Source organism: Meles meles, chromosome 2 (assembly GCF_922984935.1).
Source record: "Meles meles chromosome 2, mMelMel3.1 paternal haplotype, whole genome shotgun sequence".
NCBI classification, from domain to species: domain Eukaryota; kingdom Metazoa; phylum Chordata; class Mammalia; order Carnivora; family Mustelidae; genus Meles; species Meles meles.
The window spans coordinates 158,771,622-158,793,849 of NC_060067.1; the positions used below are offsets into that span (position 1 = coordinate 158,771,622).

Consider the following 22,228-nt stretch of genomic DNA (forward strand, 5'->3'; position numbering starts at 1 on the left):
TTATTTATTTATTTTAGAGAGAGAGGGAGAGAGCAGGGGCAGGGTCAGAGAGAGAGAAAGAGAGAGAGAGAAAAAATCCTAAGCAGACTCCCTGCTGAGCACAGAACCCAAGATGGGTTTTGATCTCAGGACCCTGAGATCATGACCTGAGTCAAAATCAAGAGTCCAGTGCTTAACCAACTGAGCCACCCAGGCTCGCTGACCATTTCTTCTATGATGAGCCCAGAAAAGAACACAGTGTTTAAGAGGATGCATATTCAGGATAGAGACTGCTGGAATCCAGCTCCATCATTTACTAGCTTTATCGCACTGCCTGAATTTCTTATCTAGGTTCCCTCATCTGTTAACTGTGGATAACTCAGAGGCCTATTAGGAGGACTGAATGGGATAAATCTTGTAAAGTACTTAGCATAGTGTCTGACATATAGTAAATATTAAATGAATGTTAAACATTATTATTATCATTAATCTATCAGTATGAAGAATAAAAGGAAATAGGGAAGTATAACACTAATAAATAAAAAGGTAATTTGGCTGCCTCTCATATCTAGGAATTAAATTTTAGGGGTTTGGATTACTGTATATTATTATTCTATATTTGTACATGCTTCATTACTTATGGGGAAATAAACTATCAAACCCTGCCACGCTACAGGAATATATACAAAAATTGTTGAATGCTTGGTAAAGTATTCTCAAATCTAAGGCTGTTGAATTTTTTTTCTCCTTCAAAGAAACTTTTATGTTTTAAACACATATACTATCTCTGAAAAGTATCATCAGAGGTTGCTAGCTGGCTCAGTCAGTAGAGTAGAGACTCTTGGTCTCAAGGTGGTGAGTTCAAGCCCCACATTGAATGTAGAGATGATTAAAAAAAAGAAAGAAAGAAAGAAAGAAAAGAAAAGAAAAAAAAAGTGCAGTCACTGTCTTTTATTCAGCACCAGAACCTTTGTTTTTCTGAAGTCTGGGGACTTAAGACCATTGAAATTTGTAAATGGATTGAAGTGCTTCTAAGAAAGCATGGGCAGAGTTCAGGATATTATCTTAGAAGGTGAAGAACACTATGTAAATAGAGCTGCAAATCTCTTTGTATTGAGCTGAGCTCACAGTTCAGTACCTTAATAATCTTACAGACACTAAAGTTCCTCAAGTTTAAGACAATCCCTGATGAATTAGTTCAATTACTATGATGTGGGCCAAAGAGCAAGGTTACATATATTCTCATGGAGAGAAAGATATCATTTTATATTCGTTTTCAGACACCTTCTGTTAGATTTCCACTGGGTTTTTTGATGTGTGTGTGTGTGTGTAGTTTTTTTTGTTTGTTTTTTTTAAAGATTTTATTTATTTATTTGACAGAGAGAGAGATCACAAGCAGACAGAGAGGCAGAGCAGAGAGAGAGGGGAAGCAGGCTCCCTGCCCAGCAGAGAGCCCGATGGGGGACTCGATCCCAGGATCCTGGGATCATGACCTGAGCCGAAGGCAGGGGCTTAACCCACTGAGCCACCCAGGTGCCCTAACAACGTTTAAATTTAACTTCTTGTTCACCTTCCTTACTACTTGTTTTTGTCTAGCATGATTTTTATGCCTTCGGGTGCCTATGAATTATTTATGCACCCATATGATTTTCTTTCTACATCTCCTTGCTATGTTTTAAGTGAAAAGTTATGAAGGAATATTAAATAAGATGAGAGCAAAGCCAAGGGAAATACAATATAGTTATGTGTGTGTACTGATAATGCCAGTTGTCAAGTATTACTGGACTCAGCTGAAAAAAGAAAAAAAAAACAAATATGTAACTGCCTTCACCTGTTGCTCATTTTATATCACCCTAAGGCAAGATTATTTCCTAGAAGACATCATTCTGTAATATAACCCTTTCTCACCTCTAAATCTCCCTAGCCCCCACTCCAAATACCAGGTAATTTTACTAAATCATAATACATTCTGTTAGCAGTACAGGGAAAGGGACTAAATGAACGTTGGATCATCTGTTATGCCAGCGGGTAAATTACAAAGTTCCATTTCTCTGGATCAAATGCATTTGCAAATCAAACCCTGTAGCAGCTACAAAAAAAAGCAGACATTGCTAGACTCATATTTTACATTCATTTTAAGTCATAAATCTTTAGAGTGTCGTTTAATTCCCCAGATACAATTATGTATCTTTCTGCACTATTCACAGAGAGTATGAAGAATTTGCTACACTTACACCATCCTATCCTAACAATTCATAGCGTTAATGGGTCTTTCCCGGAGACCCTTCTCTCCCTTAATCTTCTCCCAAAGCCATAACACTCATGCATTTTTCTATGATGGAAAGACAGTTTTAGTCTGAAATCCCCAACTTTGCATTTTCATCTTCAAAATCTCCTCTCTGTAGGGAGTTAGCCCTTTTCTTGGCTTTCAACTCAAAAAAAAAAAAGAAAGAAAAAATGGAAACGGTGCTTCAAGTCGAACTTGATCTTCTGTGTCTATCACCTGACACCTGTTTCTTTCTTCTATCCTCACAGTCGGCCATACGATTTCTGTGCTAAAAAATATACCTCATCCATCACAGAGTTAAGAGATCAGGAAAAGTGCTTATCAAAACTGTTGTGAAAGAAGCCATCTGCTAACTTTAAACTGGCTTTCCAAGAAGGCGCTAAGTAGTATCTTTTAGTGGCTCTGCGGCATGGGGCGTTAAGTCAACAACAACACACAATAAATGGTTTTCTCTCTTTAATACCTAAACCTGTTCCAATATATCTAGTGGAATCTTTCATTTCCTTTTCTTTGGCGATGAAAGAAAACATGCTGTCATGTAAAAATCACCTCTAAAACAACAGTGCGGTAATGGGGTTCAAGTTATGTGTTTGGAGTTTAAAAAGCAAGCATGGCCTTGCTGTGTGATTTTTAACAATCTTTTATTCTCTTAGTCTCCTGTGAGTTGATTTCTCTTTCTGTAAGATATACAGTGCCTTTTATCTACTACAGAAAGAATAGGAAAAAAAATCTTGAGAAACTCTCAGCCTGGTGTTTTCTTTTATGAGAATTTTAAGTCTTTTGTTCGTTTTTTGTTTTTTGCTTTTTTCTTTTAAAGGATCACAAGTTCATTTTCTTCCAAATATCAGTTGTGTTGTAGCTTCATGTGTGCAGTCCCTGTGCATCTGCGATTTTAGCTACTGACATCATTCCATATTATTTTTTGCGGCCCAAATAAAAAAAAAATTAGATCCTAAATGGCCACTTCAGGGCTTTATGTTCCTCTTTAATGTCATACCTCTATTAGGCAGTTTATTTTAACTTCCTTCTTTTCCAGATTATTCATGTTGGAAGGTATACTTTCAAAACTCCCCTCTAGTGATGATAAAATGGACTAGACTTGATAAATCTTTCTGGGTATAGATTTTCAAAACTCCTGTTGATCCACTGTGCTTTCATGTTAAAGAAAGAATTGAGACATCAGCTCTAAGACAAAATAACTTCAGCTCCAGAGCAGAGAAGGCCAGCCAGCCCCTGGGTGGTTTTCATACCAAGAAGATTTGAAACTGTCCCTCTGTAGATGGTCAGTTACACACCCACATTGAGGCATCAAAGCGAAGGTGGTGACCAGCGTGGGGTTGATGGAACTCGGCAGGTCCCGCAGGTCAGTTTGGCTAAAGGAAGTGTTGTCACCAACCTCACAGTCTGTGGCTCTACAGTGCCCAGCGGTCAGAGGGAAGGCATTTATGTCCCTCTGGAGATGCACGGGGGAAGAGAACTGAAAGTCGATTGTGTGCTGATCTCACAGCTATCTCCTGATACATATCTTTTTAATACTGTGATACGAATGAGCTCCTCTGTGTTACCAGCAGAGAGTATTTCTGCCTTTGACAGCCCGGGCTCTATGGTTAGATCCCATAAACCTCCACTTCAATCAGTAGGAATCAAAATGTGGGTGTATATTTGCTGCATAAGTTCAGTTTAAACACATTCAGATAAGGACCAGTGTTTTTAGAGAAAGCTCAAGAATATGAAATGGTGATTATTGGAGCACCTGGGTGGCTCAGTCATTAAGTGTCTGTCTTTGGCTCAGGTCCTGATCCCAACCAGGGTCCTGGGATGGAGCCCCACATCAAACCCCACATCGGGCTCCCTGCTCAGGAAGCCTGCTTCTCCCTCTCCCACTCCCCCTGCTTGTGTTCCTTTTCTTGCTGTGTCTCTGTCTGTCAAATAAATAAATAAATAATCTAAAAAAAAAAAAAAAAAGAAAAAGAAAGAAAGAGGTGATCATTCAGGGCTTTCTTTTTCCAAGCTGCCTGCCAGGTACATACGGGTGGATGAGATGAGTGGATGTGGGTAAGAAAGTGGCTCACTTCTGCTTCCAGCAGCCCCATTTTTATATGACTTTTCAGCCACCCTGTTCTAATCCTTTCATGGGCTACGAGGTTGAGCTGGACACAGGTTTGGCCACATAATTAGCGTTGGGGGGCAGGCTTTTGAGGAGGTGTGGAAGGTGCATAGTGGCTACTGAGGCAAAACCTCTTCCCCAACAAAAAATCAACCAAGCTGCTTTCTTCTCTTTTCAAGATTTTTATGTAATTGCTTGTGGATTCACTGCTTGATTTTCTTTGTTGTTGTTGTTTTGCTTCCTTTTGTTTTCTCAATTTTTGACCTTGAGGGCTCTAACAGCTGGTCTCATCTGTACAACATTAAGAGATCGTTCCCATTGTGTTGTGTGCATGTTCAACAACGTTTTACAGCAAATGTGTATGTGCACTTGACAGAAGTAATAGTCTCATTTTACATTTGTGTTAAGTTTCAGAATACAACAGTAAATGCAAAACAGGTGCTAGAAAGAGCCTGCGGCAATTACAGCAGGGATGACACATCAGTAGTTGTCATAAGAACTTAACAATTAAGGGTTAGCTGACAATCTTGTTGAGCTCGGGAGACTGCTTAGTACCATCATCCCGTAGAAGCACAACAATTCAGGGGACTTGTCCTGCCATGTTGTTACTCAGAACTGAAAACGCCCTCTGGATTCATGTTTCCTCATTTCCCGGCCAGCTCATTCCACCAAATGACATGATTATGTGACTCTGGTGGGTTTTGACTTGCCTTCGGTGAAGAGGTTTCTTTTTCTGTGTTTTCTGTTAAATGCCCTTTGCTCTCAGCTTAAGCCGTGAACGGAATTATACATTTTGGCAAACTATGCTCAAGTCACAGATGTCTTTATTTCATGAAGTTAAATTGACTTTTATCTAGCGTATTTCTTTTTCTTATCAGCACTGAAAAACTGTTTTGGGGGAGGTCAACAAAACATACTCAGTTGAAAATCCTTTCACAGACCCCCCACAATGCTAACCAAATTTTTACTGATATCAATTTACAGAAGGGTAGACGCTAAGTCTGATTTCTTCTTCCAAAGCTAAAATTCCAGTTCACCTTTATTTTCTCTAAGAAATGTGTCTTGGATAAGATTTCAGTTCCACGTGTACTATTCCCGCTTTCATTTAAAGGCTATAATTAAGTCTTTCGTTTGTTCCAACTGCAATTCATTCCTGGCACTGGAATAAGAGCTAAGATGTTGCTTCCGCCTATTCTTCCCGCAATAAAAGTGGAGTTAACAGCACCATGATTACTAGCTTTTCTAATGCGAATTATAATACACATGACAAAACAAATTCGCCTTAATATAAAAATGGAATGTAGAATTTTATTTCATCAGCTACCTGTCAAGCAAACCCACTTATAAGTCCTAGAATAATATTAATCTTTGCAATAATGTTTCTTTGTATTTTCATTTTCAAAAAACAGTCACATTTCAAATGACATGCCCATTCTTGGGTCAATGTATACTTTTACTTTTTTTTTTAATATTTTATTTATTTGACAGAGAGAAATCACAACTAGGCAGAGAGGCAGGCAGAGAGAGAGGAGGAAGCAGGCTCCCTGCGGAGCAGAGAGCCGGATGCGGGGCTCGATGTGGGGCTCGATGCGGGGCTCGATCCCAGGACCCTGAGATCATGACCTGAGCCGAAGGCAGAGGCTTTAATTCACTGAGCCACCCAGGCGCCCCTACTTTTACTTTTTTAAAGCAATTAACAAGGGCACCTGTGTGGCTCAGTGGTTAAGCATCCAATACTTGATTTTGGCTCAGGTCATGATCTCAGGGTCATGAGATCGAGCCCAGAATCCTGCTCCCCACTCGGCATGGAGTCTGCTTAAGATTCTCTCTTTCCCTCTCCCTCTATCCCTACTCACCCTACAGCCTGCATGTGCACTCTCTCTTTCTCTCTAAAAAAATAAAAAAATAAATACAAGCAATTAAGACTATGTTAAAATATTACTTTGTTTCTTCCAGTCTGTTTTTTTAAGGTCAGGGTTAAATTCAGCATGTTTTAGAACTAGGTGCTGGAAGAAACACCCTTCTCTCTGGTTCCTCTTATGCAATGTCTAGCCATCTTCTTTATTATGAAGGAACAAAGTGGGCACTTGGGAAAAATAAAACTGACCTCATAAGTTTAGGCTTAGCAGATGATTAGGTATAGGATAAATATCTAAAAAATACTTAGCTATCTGAAAAACAACAAATATCTTAACAATCTTCAGATGAATTTTACATATTATTAACTCCTCTATAAGTAGACAACTGAGACCTAAATCTAAGAAACATTTTAAGGTTATAAAAATAGGTTAGGAAATGGGAATGAAAGCCAGCCTTCAGACTCTTTATTCTGTGTTTCATTGACTAGATAAGAAAAAGGCGGGGGGGTAGGGTATAGCTTTAATCTTCTGAAGGATGTGGTCTTACCATTGAATTTTTCTAGGATTGATCCCACAGACTTCACAGTTCTCTGCCTATTAAAGGCGCTTTGCAATGTGACCTTTTCTTACTTATTAGAACCATTTACCCATAAATGCCTCTACTTCAGTCAGACCTTCCATGAACACACTGTGTTTATTCCTGCTTCTTTGCTCATGCCCCACCCGTTTGCTCACATAATGCCGTCTGTGATTCTGCTCTCCACTGTTTGGCTTTCTGTCCCTTAAATTTCAGCTCTGGTCTTACTTCCTTCAATAAGCCTTCCTTTGATGCTTGCAATTAACATCAATCTCTCTCTCCTCTGAACTCTGCAACTTATACCTACAACATTTCATATCTTTATTTTGTTTATATATGGCTTTACATCACATGTTCCTTATGAACTATATTTTATATTCTTATGTCCACCGGCAACATAGTTTTATATATCTTATTTAATTGGATTTAAGGATTTAAATGATCAATGGGCTCCTTTTTTCCCGCTGTTCATCACCCAGTCCTGGTGATTTGAACTGGAGACTAGATGCTATAAGCTGAATTCTTGTGTAACATCTCCCACCCCCAATTCATATGCCGAAGCCCTAATCCCCAGTGTGATGGTGTTTGAAGGTGGGGCATTAGGAAGTAAATAGGTCATGAGGGTAGAGCTCTCATGAATGCGGTTAGTGCTCCTGTGCAAGGAGACACAGGAGAGAGGGTGTCTCCACTGTGTGAAGACACAGCAAGAAGATGGCCATCAATAAGCCAGAAAGAGAGCTCTCACCAGGAACTGCGCCCCCTAGCACCTTGATCTTAGACATGTAGCCTCGAGAACCTGAAGAAAGAAATGTTGTTTAAGTCACTCAATCTGTGGTATTTTTGTAATAGCATTCTAAAATAACTAAAATACTTAGCAAGTGAATCAGTAAACAAAGAATCCAAACCAGGTGGTTTAATTGGAAGGATTTAACCCTGGGAACTTCTTACAAAAGTGTTGGAAGAGCTAAAAAGGCAAACAGTAAATGATAAAGCCAGAGGTTAGGAATAGCAAGAAGCTGCCAGCACTTCTAGGGCTGGAGGGACAGAAAGAGGAGAAGCTTTCACCAGACTAGGAGCTGGCCTGCTCAGCTGCTTCTCTTCCGACTTGTGCTCTCTCTCTCTCTCTGGGCCAACAAGAATGAGGGATGCTTGCAGGAGGTTGGGACATGGAAGAGACACAAACATTGTCAGAAATACTGGCCGAAGCAAGGAAAGAAGGACAGGCATACTCTGGCTTCTCCCCACCTTCTATACTCCAAATGCCTGCTAATGACTTTTATTGGCCAAACTAACAGGAAGCCAATTGGCAAAGAAGCCTGGGCAATGTGTTTTGCAGAAACTAAACCTCTGAGGTTCAAAGCAGAGCAGGAGAAGCAGAGAAAAGAAATCTAAGAGCAAATAGGCAGATGATTAACTGAACAAATCCAAAGCTCTTCTACATGTGATGAAACCACAATGAGTTCAAAATAACTCCTAAGTAAACTCATATCTGTATTAGAATTGATGCTTCTGAATGATCACAATTTATTAATTTAGACTTCTTAATAATTTATGATTCCTTTTGTTTTCTTATAAGTTGGAAAAGAAATACCAAGTCTTTCTATCTTTGACCTATTTCAAAAGGGTCACAACTGTTCTGACATCTGTCACCTCTAAAGAAATAAGTTCCAAAATGCATCACTTAATTTAACTTATTTCTCTAAATTCTAGCTGCTCCCTCACTGACGAAATTTCCATCTGTTAACACATTGAAAGCTAATCTCATTCTTTCATTATTAGCTAAAACTTTTTCATTCGAAAGAAATAAAAATCCAACTCTAACTAGCTTCAGCAAAGGAGGAAATGTATTGGCTTGATCTAATTGGAAAATCGGAATCTTGTATTTCAGGCATAGCTAGATCCAGGAACCTAAACGATAATCAGTTAAAATTTGGTTCTCTCTCACCCTCTGTCTCTGGTTTTCTGTCTCTTCTTACTCCACTCTGCTTGCCTTTGTTTAACTTTTTTTAAAGTTTTTATTTAAATTCCAGTTAGTTAACATACAGTAGATGGTTAGCTTCAGGTGTGCAGTGATTCAACACTTACAACACCCAGTGCTCATCGCAAGTGTCCTCCTCAATCCCCATCACCTATTTCACCCATTCTTCCACCCCGCCTCTGCCTCCAGTAACTATCAGTTTATTCTCTAAGTTAAGAGTCTGTTTCTTGGTTTGCCTCTCTCTTTAAGTCTCAGTCAGGCTGGCTTTGTGTGCGACATAGTCAGAATTTGGAAAGAACTCTCATTGGTCAGCTTGGATCACGTGCTCACCTAGAGAACCATTCAGTAGGGCCAACTCTATGGTAGATCCTGATTTACTAGACATAGATCCAAAGTACCACTTGTAGATGGTTTGGGAGCGTGATCTTTCCCATCCAAATGCCATTACAGTTCGAAGAATAGGTTGTTTCCAAAGAAAAGGATATGGAAAAAATAAAAACATATACTTAGGACACCTGGGTGGCTCAGTTGGTTAAGTGTCTGCCTTTCACTGGGGTCAGGATCCCAGGATTCTGGGATCAGGTCCCACATCAGGCTCCTTGCTCAGTGGGAAGCCTGCTTCTCCCTCTGCCTCCTGCCCTCCTTGCTTGTGCTCCCTCTTCTCTCTGACAAATAAATAAATAAAATCTTTAAAAAAACAAATAGGGGCACCTGGGTGGCTCAATTAGGCCTTTGCCTTCAGCTCAGGTCATGATCTCAGGATCCTGGGATCGAGCCCAGAATTGGACTCTCTGCTCAACCGGGAGCCTGCTTCCTCGGATCTCTCTCTCTCTCTCTGCCTGCCTCCTGTCTACTTATGATCTCTGTCAAATAAATAAATAAAATCTTTCAAAAAATACATTCATTATAAAACAAACATATACTCATTACACTCTTCCATCCTCCTCCTACTAATTTCTTTAAAAAATTTTGTTTTTGCTGTTAGAATTTGCCAAGCATGTTTTAAACCACCTAATCCCTATCTTTTGTTTCCAACCCAGCCAATCATCAAACTCTACCACTTCTTCCTTGAAAATAATTCTATTATCTGTCATTTGCTTTTGTTTTCACTGCTACTACTTTAATTTAGACCAGGTTTTCTCCTCCTTGGCGCTATTGACATTATGGGCTAGATACTCTTGGTTGTAGGGACTCCTGCGTATTCTAGGATGTTTAGCTGCAGCCCGGGTCTCTACCCAATGGGTGCCAGAAGGACTCTGCACCGTGTGACAACCAGAAATGTCCCCAGACATCGCAAATATCTCCCAGGGAATAACATATGCCCTGATAAAGAACCCCTGACATAGAGTGTCTGTGTGTCTGCCTTTACCTCAGGTCAGAATCCTGGGGTCCTGGGATGGAGGCCTGCATCGGGCTCCTTGCTCTGCTCCTGCCAGTCCTCCTGCTTGTGTGTGCATGCTCTCTCTCTCTCAAATAAATAAAATCTTAAAAAAAAAAAAAGAACCTTTGATATAGATACTTGTTATCTTAGACTTGAGTTATTATGGTAGTCTTTGGACTAGTGTTTCTCTTCCCAATATGTATCCTTTCACCTTGTTTCCATACAGTATTACCACAACAGTATCATTAAAGCACACCACTGATCACAAAAATCCTTGAATAAAATTTTTGTCAGTTTTTCTGTACTGTCCACTGGATAAAAACCAGATTCTTTACTTTGATATCTATCTTTGAGCCCTTAACCTACTACTACTTAGCTCAACATAAGGAGTATTTGGCACTCCAACTGGACTACCCATTATTCCCAATCTCAGCTTGTGTTTGCCAAGTTGTTGGTCTTGCTGCTTTACAGGCCAGCAACGTATCCCGTCAAACCCTCAAACTTCTACACATTCCCCACGGCCAAGCTGCAGTGCCACCTTCCCTTTTCCTCTAGGAAATCTCCCTTGTGTCTTCCTCCGCTGTCCCCGGTGTAGCCTTATCCTCCTCGTCCGCTCTCACCTTTACAACGCTCTTACTACATTTTGGCTCTTGTCACCCATTTGACTCATAGCGCATATATCTTGCATTGTTATTTTTTTTGTTACTATCTTATCATTCCAACTAGAGGGAAGAGATTGAAGTATGCGATACCCTGGTATCAGCACTTAGATGTTTCCTAGGGCATGTTCTAAATTTTCTCGTGTTTCTGTTTCCTGATTAGCTGAATGGAAAAAGCCATGCCCTTCCTGCCCATTTCAGTTGTGTGTTTTTTGTTTTTTTTTTTTTTTTGGAGAATAAAATAAATAAAATGAATTCATTTCATAGGGATACTGCAGAGGACAACACAGTTTTTATTAGACTCCTTGGAAGATTTATTATGACTTGTTATTGATGGGCAGCATACATTTGGGAATAAACGGGGAAGTGAGAACAGAATCTTTATTCTGGAGAAGAATTATTTGTGGATGTGACTGGATTAGGGATCAACCCACTGTTTTGTACTTTCACTTAGATATTAAGTTGGTTACCACTCTAATAGCTATGAGAGTGGTAGAAAAGATGAAGGAGTCATGGGAATGTAAACTGGCGCAGCCGTCTTGGAAAATGGTAGTTTCTAAAATAGTTAAGCATGGAGTTACCATATAACTGAGCAATACCAGTCCTAGGTATGTACCCAGGAGAAATGAAAATATATGTCCATACAAAAACTTGGACATGAATGTTTATAGTATTATTCATATTGGCCAAAATGTGGAAACAACCCAAGTGTTCATTAACAGATGAATGGATAAGCATAACATGGTATATCTTTTCAATATTCTGCTACAGAAAAGAATGAAGCACTGATATATGTTACAATGCAGATAAACCTTGAAAACCCTATGGTGAGTGAAAGGAGATAGTCAGCAACAGATCTTCTATTTTATCATTTCATTTACATGAATTGGCCTAAATAAGTAAATCCATATGGTGAGAAAATAGACTAGTGTTTGTTTAGGGCTGGTGAAAGGAGAAGACAGGGACAAAAGAGTGATATATGAAGGGTGTGGGGTTTCTTTCTGAGATGATAATAATGTTCTAAAATCGTGTTGATAGTTACACATAAGTGTGAATATACTAAAAAAAACTCCCACAGGATTGTACATTTGAAATTATACACTTGAATTGTATGGTATATGAATTGTATTTCAGTGAAGCTGTTATTAAAAAAAAAAACTTGCAAGCCACCAGCTATATTTAAAAAAAAAAAAAGTCCATAGTCTACCAATGTCTTGGTAAGTTTCTTGAATCAAAACAGGTAAGATAATGAAAGACTAAAATGCTAAGTCCAGGGATTATATCATGCATATTTTTGGTGTCAGTCCTTTGTTTGCTCCCAATTCATTTTTTTAAAGATTTTTTATATTTATTTGACAGAGAGAGACACAGCGAGAGAGGGAATGCAAACAAGGGGAGTGGGAGAGGGAGAAGCAGGCTGCCCACTGAGCAGGGAGCCCGATGCAGGGCTCGATGTGGGGCTGGGTCCCAGAACCCTGAGATCATGACCTGAGTCGGAGGCAGATGCTTAACAAACGGAGTCACCCAGAGGCTTCTCCCAATTCATATTTATTCCCCTGTGTGTTCTGCTGTCTCTGCTTCTGCATTCTTACCTGACACTGAACACTAATTAGTGACTCATGGATCCATAGAATGCTCTTAATTTGCCAATATTAATTCTCTGTTTTTAACTTGGCTATGTCAGGTTGTCAAACAGGAAATTTTACCATAAAGGATTATACTTGTGGTGGGATATAGAGAGGAAATCCTGTGCTTCCAAACCATCAAGAATACTTGAGTGGCATTGGTTTCTTCCAACACGTAAGTTGTGGCCCAACAGTTATATAACAGAAAGTGTAGGCAGGCTATGACTTTTATTGTTGTCAGAGGTAACCGACGTTCTTCACTCTGTCAGACCCATGTTAAGATCACCACTGATTTGCTGAAGAGTTTTCATTTCTCTGTGTAATGTATAGATTGTCCTACTTAAACTCAATTTCATTTTTTGGGTCTACTTCCCCTTTTAAGTATAATGGGAATGTGTGATCCTCCAAACCCTTCCTGGGGGTGGATTTTTTAATCTACATGAGCCAATAGGGAAGTTTGGCTTTGCCATCTCTCTTGCAGACATTCTCTCTGACGGTTCTGGGTTTCTTGGTTGACACAATGGCATCTGTGTCTTAGCGCATCTGGAGATGAGGTGACTCCTTCTCTTGGTGCCAGAGATGGGATGGAGAAGACTTTTTTTATTCTTCTCCTTTCTCCCTTGACCCTTTAGCCTCTTCAGTAGGAAAATGTTAAATGGCATGCCATATATTATATTTAGCAAAACCCAGTGATGGCGATAAATGGAGGATTAATAGTCACATGTATTAAGCACTTACTATTTACCATCCACTATGTTGAATGCTTTACGGAATCTCGACAACTCTATGAATATGTACTACGATTGTACCTATTTTATAGGTGGGTAAACCAAGTCTTAGAAGGGTAGAACAACTTGCCCCAGATCTAGGCAGTCTCACCAATGCTCTTAATCACTGCCAAGATTCAAGTTCTAAATACAGTTGACCTTTGAAAATGTGGGAGTGGAGGGACACCAATCCTGCACCCCTGCACAATCAAAAATACACGTATTCCCCAAAACATAACTACAAATAGCCTATTATTTACCAGAAGCCTTACTGATAACATGCAGTCTATTAGCACATATTTGGTATATTATAGGTATTATATATTATATTCTTACAATACAGCAAGCTAAAGAAAAAATTATTTTTAAGAAAATCGTAAGGAAGAGAAAATACATACATTTTCAGTACTGTGCAGTATTTAAAAAAAAATTCACACATTAGTACTTGGCAGTTCAAACCTGTGTTATTCAAAGGTCCACTGTAGTTTGGAATCTTCTTTTCTAATTTTAAGTAGGCCCTACGCCCAATGTGGGGCTTGAACTCATGACCCCGAAATCAAGAGTCGAATGCTCTATCATTGAGCCAGCCAGAGACCTGGAGTTTGGAATTTCTTTGTGCATTTGAAGGAAATGACCACAAGATGCAGGCTTTCACAGTGTGAGTGTCCACCTGCTGGAAACTTCTGTTTGTCTTCCATATCTTCTGTACATTTTTCCACTCTGTCTTGTGCACTGGGAGTTGACCCTGAATTATGTTGATGACTCCCTTACCCTTTGGTCCCAAGAGGATCATTAGCAAGAGATTGGAAGGAGAAGAGCCTTGTCACTGTCCCCTGGCTGAGTCCTGTCACCATAGGTGTCAAGCTGTTGTCATATGGCTCTTTCCGCACAGCATTTTCTGTACCCAGGTTCTGGTAACCATTGTTGCACTTTGCCTAAGGGTGGTAACACCTGCAGTTCCAGCCCTAGGAGTCACACTAATCCCTTGTGGTTTCTCTACACCCTGCCCACACCTTTGTAAATAGACCTTTCATCAAACTCTCTCTGGATTTCCCTGTTGTGAGCGTGCCATTTGTTTCCTGCTGGAACCCCAACTGATCAGTCTCAATGGGTGTTCCCATTTCCTTGACGTAGTTCTAGCTTCAGGTCACACCTGTGACTCCTGTTAGAGAAGGCTCAACTCCAGTTCTTTCCTGATGCTTGCAGGCTCAAGTAGTTGGGAGGACAGTGGGCCTTGGGAGAAGGGGAAGGTACAAATCTTTCCTCTAGTTCCGGTTCAGTCTCCCCACCTAGAACAGCTTCTGGGACTGCTGATGCCTTACTAACTAATTACATCTCTCAAAAACTCAGTGTAATTATTTTGTCAGAGACACCATGGCCTAACCTAAGCTGAAGAAGACTATTTCTCTTACTAGCAGGGCTGTGGCCCAGACATGCGGAAATGGTGGGTCTTCATTATTGTCTCTAAAATCACGGGATTCAGATTCCTTTTTTTAAAAAAGATTTTTAAGTAATCTCTAACCCAGCATGGGACTAGGACTTACAACCTGGAGATCAAGAGTCACATACTCTACTGACTGAGCCAGCTGGGAGTCCCTTGGTTTCAGATTCTCTTCTGCTCCACCTGGGGCCCTGGCAGCACGCACAAAAACCCATGATAGCTTTTAGTGACTTCCTGGAGAATGTTACCAACTGTGATAAAAATTACTTTGATTCAGAATTTGGGGGGTGAGAGATGCTCACTGATTCTTCCTTGTGCGTTAAGTAATGGAGATAAGCAATCTTGCTTCTTTGGAAAAGAATCCTTTCTACTTCACATTTTCCCTCTGAGTATAAGAGTATATATAGAGTCCTCGGGAAGATCTTCAGAGATGTATTTAATTCAGTTTTTGAAGGGTCGGGAGGTCTTCTAGCAGGAAGTTACAGATGTTGGCTGGGGATTTTCTAGGTGGAGAGAACCATTTGTGCAAGGGCACGGAGGCAGGAGAAAGCGTGAGAAATTTAGGGAAACCAAATACAGGACTATATGATTCCCAGGGTTCACCTAATTCAAACATCCTCAGACATCAGGATGAGCAATTAGACAGAGCATCCACCAGCCCACACAGGTGGGTATAGCTGGTATCTGTTCAGGTTGGTTAGCGCCCTTGCCTAAGTTGACCAAATATCCCGGCTGCCCAGAGCTGTCCCAGGATTAGTACCAGAAGTTCCATATCCCAGGAAACCCATTAGTTCTAAACAGGCTGGGATAGTTGTTTGGAACTAACTGCTGCTAGAGTAGTTCAATATTTCGGACATCATCCCAGCATTAATATTTAAGCACATATATACATTCATTCAGCTAATGTTTTCTTTTTCAAGATTTTATTTATTTGTCAGAGAGACAGAAAGGGTGCACAAGCAGGAGGAAAAGCAGGCAGAAGGAGAGGAAGAAGCAGGCTCCAAGCAGGGAGCGAGATGCAGGACTCGATCCCCAGAACCCTGGGATCATGACCTGAGCTAAAGGCAGATGCTTCACTGACTGAGACATCCAGGCGCCCCATAATATTTTCTGTATATGTATTTATGTTCTTGGGTCCTCACTTTCCAAGTTTAGGCCTTTGATAGCACTCTTGCTCTTTTAGTCTTGAATAGGATTTCTAACCCAAGACTGAATTAGGTATCATCAAACATGACCTCTTCTCACCCTGACAGTCTAAAGAATTTCCCATGCCTGTAGTCTTCTGAGGCATCTTGAACTTTCCGTTCCTGCCATCAGAGTGAGCTTCCTTCAAGGATCTTTGAAGAACTCTTTTCAGACTTTTCTGCTTAGAGGAAATTCCTTTTGAGCCTCCGAAGATGGCTGGTTGTATTAAAAGAAGCACAGCTATGACGGGAATGTTTGAAGACTGTTCCAGACATTGTGGGCTCATTTTGGTTTTAATTTTAGTCCTTGAATTACGTATTTAATATAGACCAATTTGCAAGAATAGCAGATATCCCAGCTGACTTCTGTGGCAGGCAGAGTGTTCTTCCTCTCTGTCGTCCTCCGAGCCAAACAGCTGTGCTCTGAATCAGCTCAGCAGGCAGCTGCTGGGTGCCGCAGTCCTGCTGGAACATTCTCCTGCTTTGAGGCCACACCTGGGAGCCCAGAATGTCACTGGACAAGCCAAGCGAGGTGACTGGTACTGCGGAAAAGTGTTACCACTCCTTCCCTTACATGCCCGAAACTCACAGACATCTGCAAACGATTTGCCGAAAAGTAAAGTCTATGTTGAGTGAGAGGTCTGAGAAGTGCCTGCTTGGTGTAAAGACATATTCAGGTTTGGAAAAGCTTTTCTTTGTCAGAGGCGAAAGCATTCATCTATGACTCCGTGAGGATGGTAATTATCTCCAATCTTTCAGAGTTATCATCACCCTCACTATGATTTTCCGTTTGCTGGAAAACCAGCTTTGGAAACACAGCAGAAGGAACAACTGCCCAGGTTTGTGTCCTGAGGAGTGATTTCCGGGCTCCATTCTGTGTCTTAGCTTTGGCTAAATCCGTACCCACAGGAAAAAGCTGGAAGAGTGCCCTCTGCTCAGGCCTGTTCTGCCCTCACTTAGTTACAATTCAACACATATTTACTGAGCCCTTCCCATGTGCCAGATACTGGTGATGGGTCCCCACCTCTGTTGTCTAATCGTTGGTGGCAGTTTCAGACCAGCTTGGCAGGGATATTTTGGAGAAGGTGCTAGTCAACGCACATTACATGTTTGTAAGTTCTATCCCTATTTTTCAATGATTTGAGGAGGAAATGTGAACCGTATTTAAGATCATGAACCTATTAGTGACTTTCTTTCCACAAAGCTGTATACTTTCTGGGTTTGAAAGGGATTTGGCTGTCCAACGGTTGCACAGTCTCAAGGCTGTCCCTCTGACTTTTCCGTATCTGTGTTTATTTGCCTTTCTTCCTCCCCCTATCTCCAGGTGAGCTCCGGGAGAATGGGCCGGGTCATACTAATCATAGTATTCCCAACATTTTAGTTTGGTATCCGGTGTGTCCCAAGTGCTGCAAATTGATTGACAAATGGTTGCAGGAAGGGATAGTTCCGGAGAGGCACGTGACTTGGTCAAGGTCAAAAATGAGTGGCAGACCCACGGCTCAGATTCAGATTCCCTTTCTGATTGAATCCAGTGCTCTTCCTATTTCATGATTTGTATCCAGCTTTGAAACGGAGTACTCAGGTGAGGCTGAGCTGGTGTGAAAGCTTCCTCTCAAAGAGTTCGGAGGCAAGCGGTATGGAGAGAAAGTGAAACAACAACAATAAAAGGATGTGTTTTCAAGTTAAAAGATGCCAATTTAGAAACTAGGCTTGGTGGTCCCTAAGTTCCATTCCTTAACAAATCCATGGTTGGCTTCACCTATATGCAATGCTCTGTCAGGGTTCTAGAGATGCCACTTTTCATTTTCTTGTCATTGTTAGGAATTCCAAAAATGAGATATTTGGCTGAGTAGCTATGATTTTCTATTAATTAATTAGCTATTAAATAATTCTCTTCTCTATCCTTTTTTTTTCCCCAAAGATTTTATTTATTTGACAGATAGAGATCACAAACAGGCAGAGAGGCAGGCAGAGAGAGAAGAAGCAGGCTCCCTGCTGAGCAGACAGCCCGATGAAGGGCTCGATCCCAGGACCCTGGTATCATGACCTGAGCCGAAGGCAGAGGCTTTAACCCACTGAGCCACCCAGGTGCCCCTCTTCTCTATCCTTCTATTGAAGGTCCCAGAGGCATTTTCTCAGGGTCTCAGCTGTATTTGGAGTACAGCTTGAATATTCCTGATGTGGTCCATCCAATCATTGATCAAGAAACTGAAATCCAGAGGGGCGCCTGGGTGGCTCAGCGGGTTAAAGCCTCTGCCTTCGGCTCGGGTCATGATCCCAGGGTCCTGGGATCGAGCCCCGCATCGGGCTCTCTGCTTGGCTGGGAGCCTGCTTCCTCCTCTCTCTCTCTCTGCCTGCCTCTCTGCCTACTTGTAATCTCTATCTGTCAAATAAATAAATCTTTAAAAAAAAAAAAAAAGAAACTGAAATCCAGAGATGTAGGGGACTAAAGATTCACTGTGACAAAAACTGTGGGAAGCAGAGTTCAAGAAGACCCTGGATTTGCTCCCCAGCCAAGTTCTCTATCTGCAAAGCTTTAAGATATTGCTCAGGAGATAGTGGCTACGTAATTTCTGTGTGTACCTCATTAAGACTTCATTAGGACCACTTAAACCACTTAAAGCCCAAAAGTCAGCCCAACCAAGGTTCTCAGATGGGGTGAGATGCCTGAGTCATACCGACAGACAGACAGGTCCAGAAAGACCAGCAGAATTGCTGTGAATTATTGCCTCCATATCATGAATGCACCTGGCAAATTGAGGATTTATGGGTGGAGTTGAATAAAATTGGAAGCAAATGCTTGTCTAATATGAGAAAGAAGCAGGAAGAAGACTTAGGGAGAGCCTTAGGGAGAAGAATCTTGCTAATCTGATAACAAACTTCTTTTTATGATGCCACTTTTATAGAACAATTAAGCAATACATATAATAAATTGTGAAAAGGTATATATACTAAATTCTTAATAGAGGTTGCCTTGAGGAGGTCGAAGTCAAATTATGAGGCACTTCCATGCACTGTTTTTTATTTCTATCAATTCTTCTTTAATTAGTAGAAACAGGAATGCAAAAAAATGATAGATTTATTTAATTTTTTATCTTGTTTGAGAAATTGTTCAAATAATTAAAAATTTAAAAGCCTTGTATTTAAGCAAACACTTATCGGAGCCTCTATTATGAGCATTACACTCAGCACTGTGTGTGTGTGGAGGAAGCTTGTCAAAAATGCTGATGTGTAAAAAAGGTCTAAATATTGTGCTGTGAGAATGTAAGCAAAGAGTGGGGGTGGTCTCAGTGCTAGCTTCCGGTGAAAGGTGACATTGGAGCAAAGACTTGAGGCATGAGGAGAATTTCCTTAAGAAGCAAATGTGGAAGAATTCGCCTTCCAGGTTGAGAGAACAGCATGAGCTCCATGAAAATGTGACAGTACACAGTCCTTTGGGACAGGATAATGGATTTGTGTGACTAAAGCACATTCTCTTGAGGGAGGAAAAGAGTGTTTGATGTAAAGAGCTTCAATTGTTATGCTAGAAAGTCAGGCTGTTCTGTAGATATTAGAAAGCCACAGAAGCTTTGTTACCGAGGAAATGATGCAATTTTACTTTTATGTTTGAATATGAAAAAAAATTATATACTGTTTTATATATATTTTTATATACTGCTTTGTAATAATTCCCCCCTTCCCATTTATTAACATTTTGCGAATGTATTTTCATTATCAATAAATATAAACACATTATTTTTATTTTTTTTTAAAAAGATTTTATTTATTTATTTGACAGAGAAAGAGATCACAAGTAGGCAGAGAGGCAGGCAGAGAGAGAGGAGGAAGCAGGCTCCCCGCGGAGCAGAGAGCCCGATGTGGGGCTCGATCCCAGGACCCTGAGATCATGACCTGAGCCGAAGGCAGCGGCTTAATCCACTGAGCCACCCAGGCGCCCCTAAACACATTATTTTTAAATGTAACATATATGGAAGAACTAGAATTTATTTTACTAAATCACATTGACGGATATTTAAATTAGTTCACATATTTGGATTTATTTATTATTATATTTTAAAGATTTTCTTTATTTATTTGAGAGAGAGAGAGCACATGCACAAGCAGGGGAGCAGCAGAGGGAGAGGGACAAAGCAGAGTCCCCGCGGAGCAGGGAGACTGATGGGGGAAATGGGGCTCAATCTCATGGCTTCAAGATCATGACCCGAACTGAAATCAAGAGTCGGGCGCTTAACCCACTGAGCCACCCAGGCGTCCTTCATATATTTAGATTTATAAACAGTACTGCCCCAAGCATCATTTTATATATACCCTTGTTTTCTTGTGTAATTATTTCTTTTGAATGACTTTTTGGAAGTGTACTTGCCTGTTCCTTTTGAGGTATCCAATTTTTCTTCCATGTTTCAGAATTTCCTTCCCCTCCTCCAAGATTTTAGCAGGGTATGCTTGTGTTATTACTTAACATTGAATGTTTTAATTTTGTATATATAAATCTTTAAGCCATTTTAGGTTTATTTTGGAATACAGTATGAGAAAGGGAATCTAACCTAATTAAAAAATAGTTCACCAAAAAAAAAAAAAATAGTTTGCCAGTTTTCTTGCTGACTATTAAAAAATATGTGTCTGGGGCACCTGGGTGCTTAGTCAGTCAAGCAGTCAAGTCTTGATTTCAGCTCAGGTCATGATCTCAGGGTGGTGAGATCCAGCCCAGTGCTGGTCTCCGGTGCTGGGCATGGAGCTTACTTAAGATTCTCTCTCTCCCTCTCCCTCTACTTCGTCAACCTCCAGTCTCTCTCTTTGAAAAAAAAAAAAAAAAAAAGACTGTTTCATTCCTATTGTTTTGGAGTACTTTCCTAACTATATACTAAATTCTTACTTTGGATTGAATTTTAAACTGGATTTAATTTTTGGATATGGTATTGATTCCATCCATCTCTTCTGAATACAGTGCCCCAATGCTTTCATTTTTGTAGCTTTACAACAGACAATACACAATAGGAAAATCTCCCCTTATTCTGGCTAGTTTTAAATAGTTTCCCATATGTGCTAGGGTAATTCCCCTCCATAAGCCTCAACCTTTAATGAGAATCTTCACACTTAACAGCCTTATGTTAATGACACTCCCAGGAATGATGAGATTAGGAGTGTCCACCCTTAAAGAAGGGGATGCCGGAAGAGGGGACTATATGCAGAAGTGGATAATCAATGAAAGGGTGGAATGTTTAGAAAAATTGAAGACATTATTATTTTTTTGAAAGGAAAGTGAATCCAGATGGCTGTAGATGATGAGAACCCAAAGCTTATGTGTATGTTACGTATCACATAATATATAAAATCATGTGTTTATCCTTTCAATAGAGTGGTGTCACATTCTACTTACAATTTTATATTCTGCTTGCTAAAAATATTCACATTGTTTTAGAGGCATTTTCTTTAAAGATTTTTTTTCCTTTATGAACTTATTTTTATTGGTTGTATAATATCCCATCTGTCGGATGTCATAGGATGTCACAATGCTTTGTAAAGTTGCATAAGAATACTTCACTACCAACATCTCATAGAGGTCAACAACAGAGGAAGCATTAGAAGGTGTCAGAAAAAGAGGTATTTCTCTCTGTGCCTCTGTCTCTCTGTGCTTGACTTAAACTGCTGGACTTCATGGTTTTCAGATTCAGCCGGCTTTCTTGTAGATTCACTCTTGAGGATCATGTGCTTGAGTAGCTCTTGCTAATTTACAGATCCAGCCTAGTTATTTACCTTCTGTAATTATTTTTTTTAACTGTCAGCGTATTGTTAGTAATGTTTGATTTCTTATTCTTCTACTTCAGAAATCTTGGCATTTCTATCAAGTCTTGAGAGTGGGCCTACACCTGCAACTGAGGAGGCACCTTAAGTTTACACAAATATTTACTTAATACATTTAACTTTATGATCTTTGATAAAAATATTATAACATAGTCTTCCCCAGTCTCTAAAATCTTATTTTTCATGATTTATTTTTAAGTGGAAAGGGTGTTAAAGAGAAATATTACCATAGCACAGATAGCCAAGACAGCCTGATCCAGGACTGGAACGTAGTTCTGGCTCCTAGCTTAATGATTATTTTTCTCAAATTGCCCTTTCTCTTGTGAATCATCCTCACACTCTTTGTATAAACCCCACTTGTGCATAGAATGATGGATTTTATATTCTAATATCTTATTTATGATTTTAATTTACATTTAGAAATTGTATCGGCCTACGTTTTTATTTGTATTGTGTTTTCCAGCTTTGGTGTTAAAATTAACTGCCAATTGTTTTTATTCTTTTCTACACTCTAGACTGCTTTACGTGATGTAGAATGATTTGTTCTTTGTTTGATAGATTTAAAATAGATTAACAAAATAT

The 22,228-nt window shown here is 40.0% G+C and overlaps 1 pseudogene; it reads right to left on the minus strand.

Moving 5' to 3' along the window:
- LOC123936928 overlaps positions 1-22,228 on the minus strand; it is a 33,444-nt pseudogene that overhangs the window by 5,563 nt on the left and 5,653 nt on the right.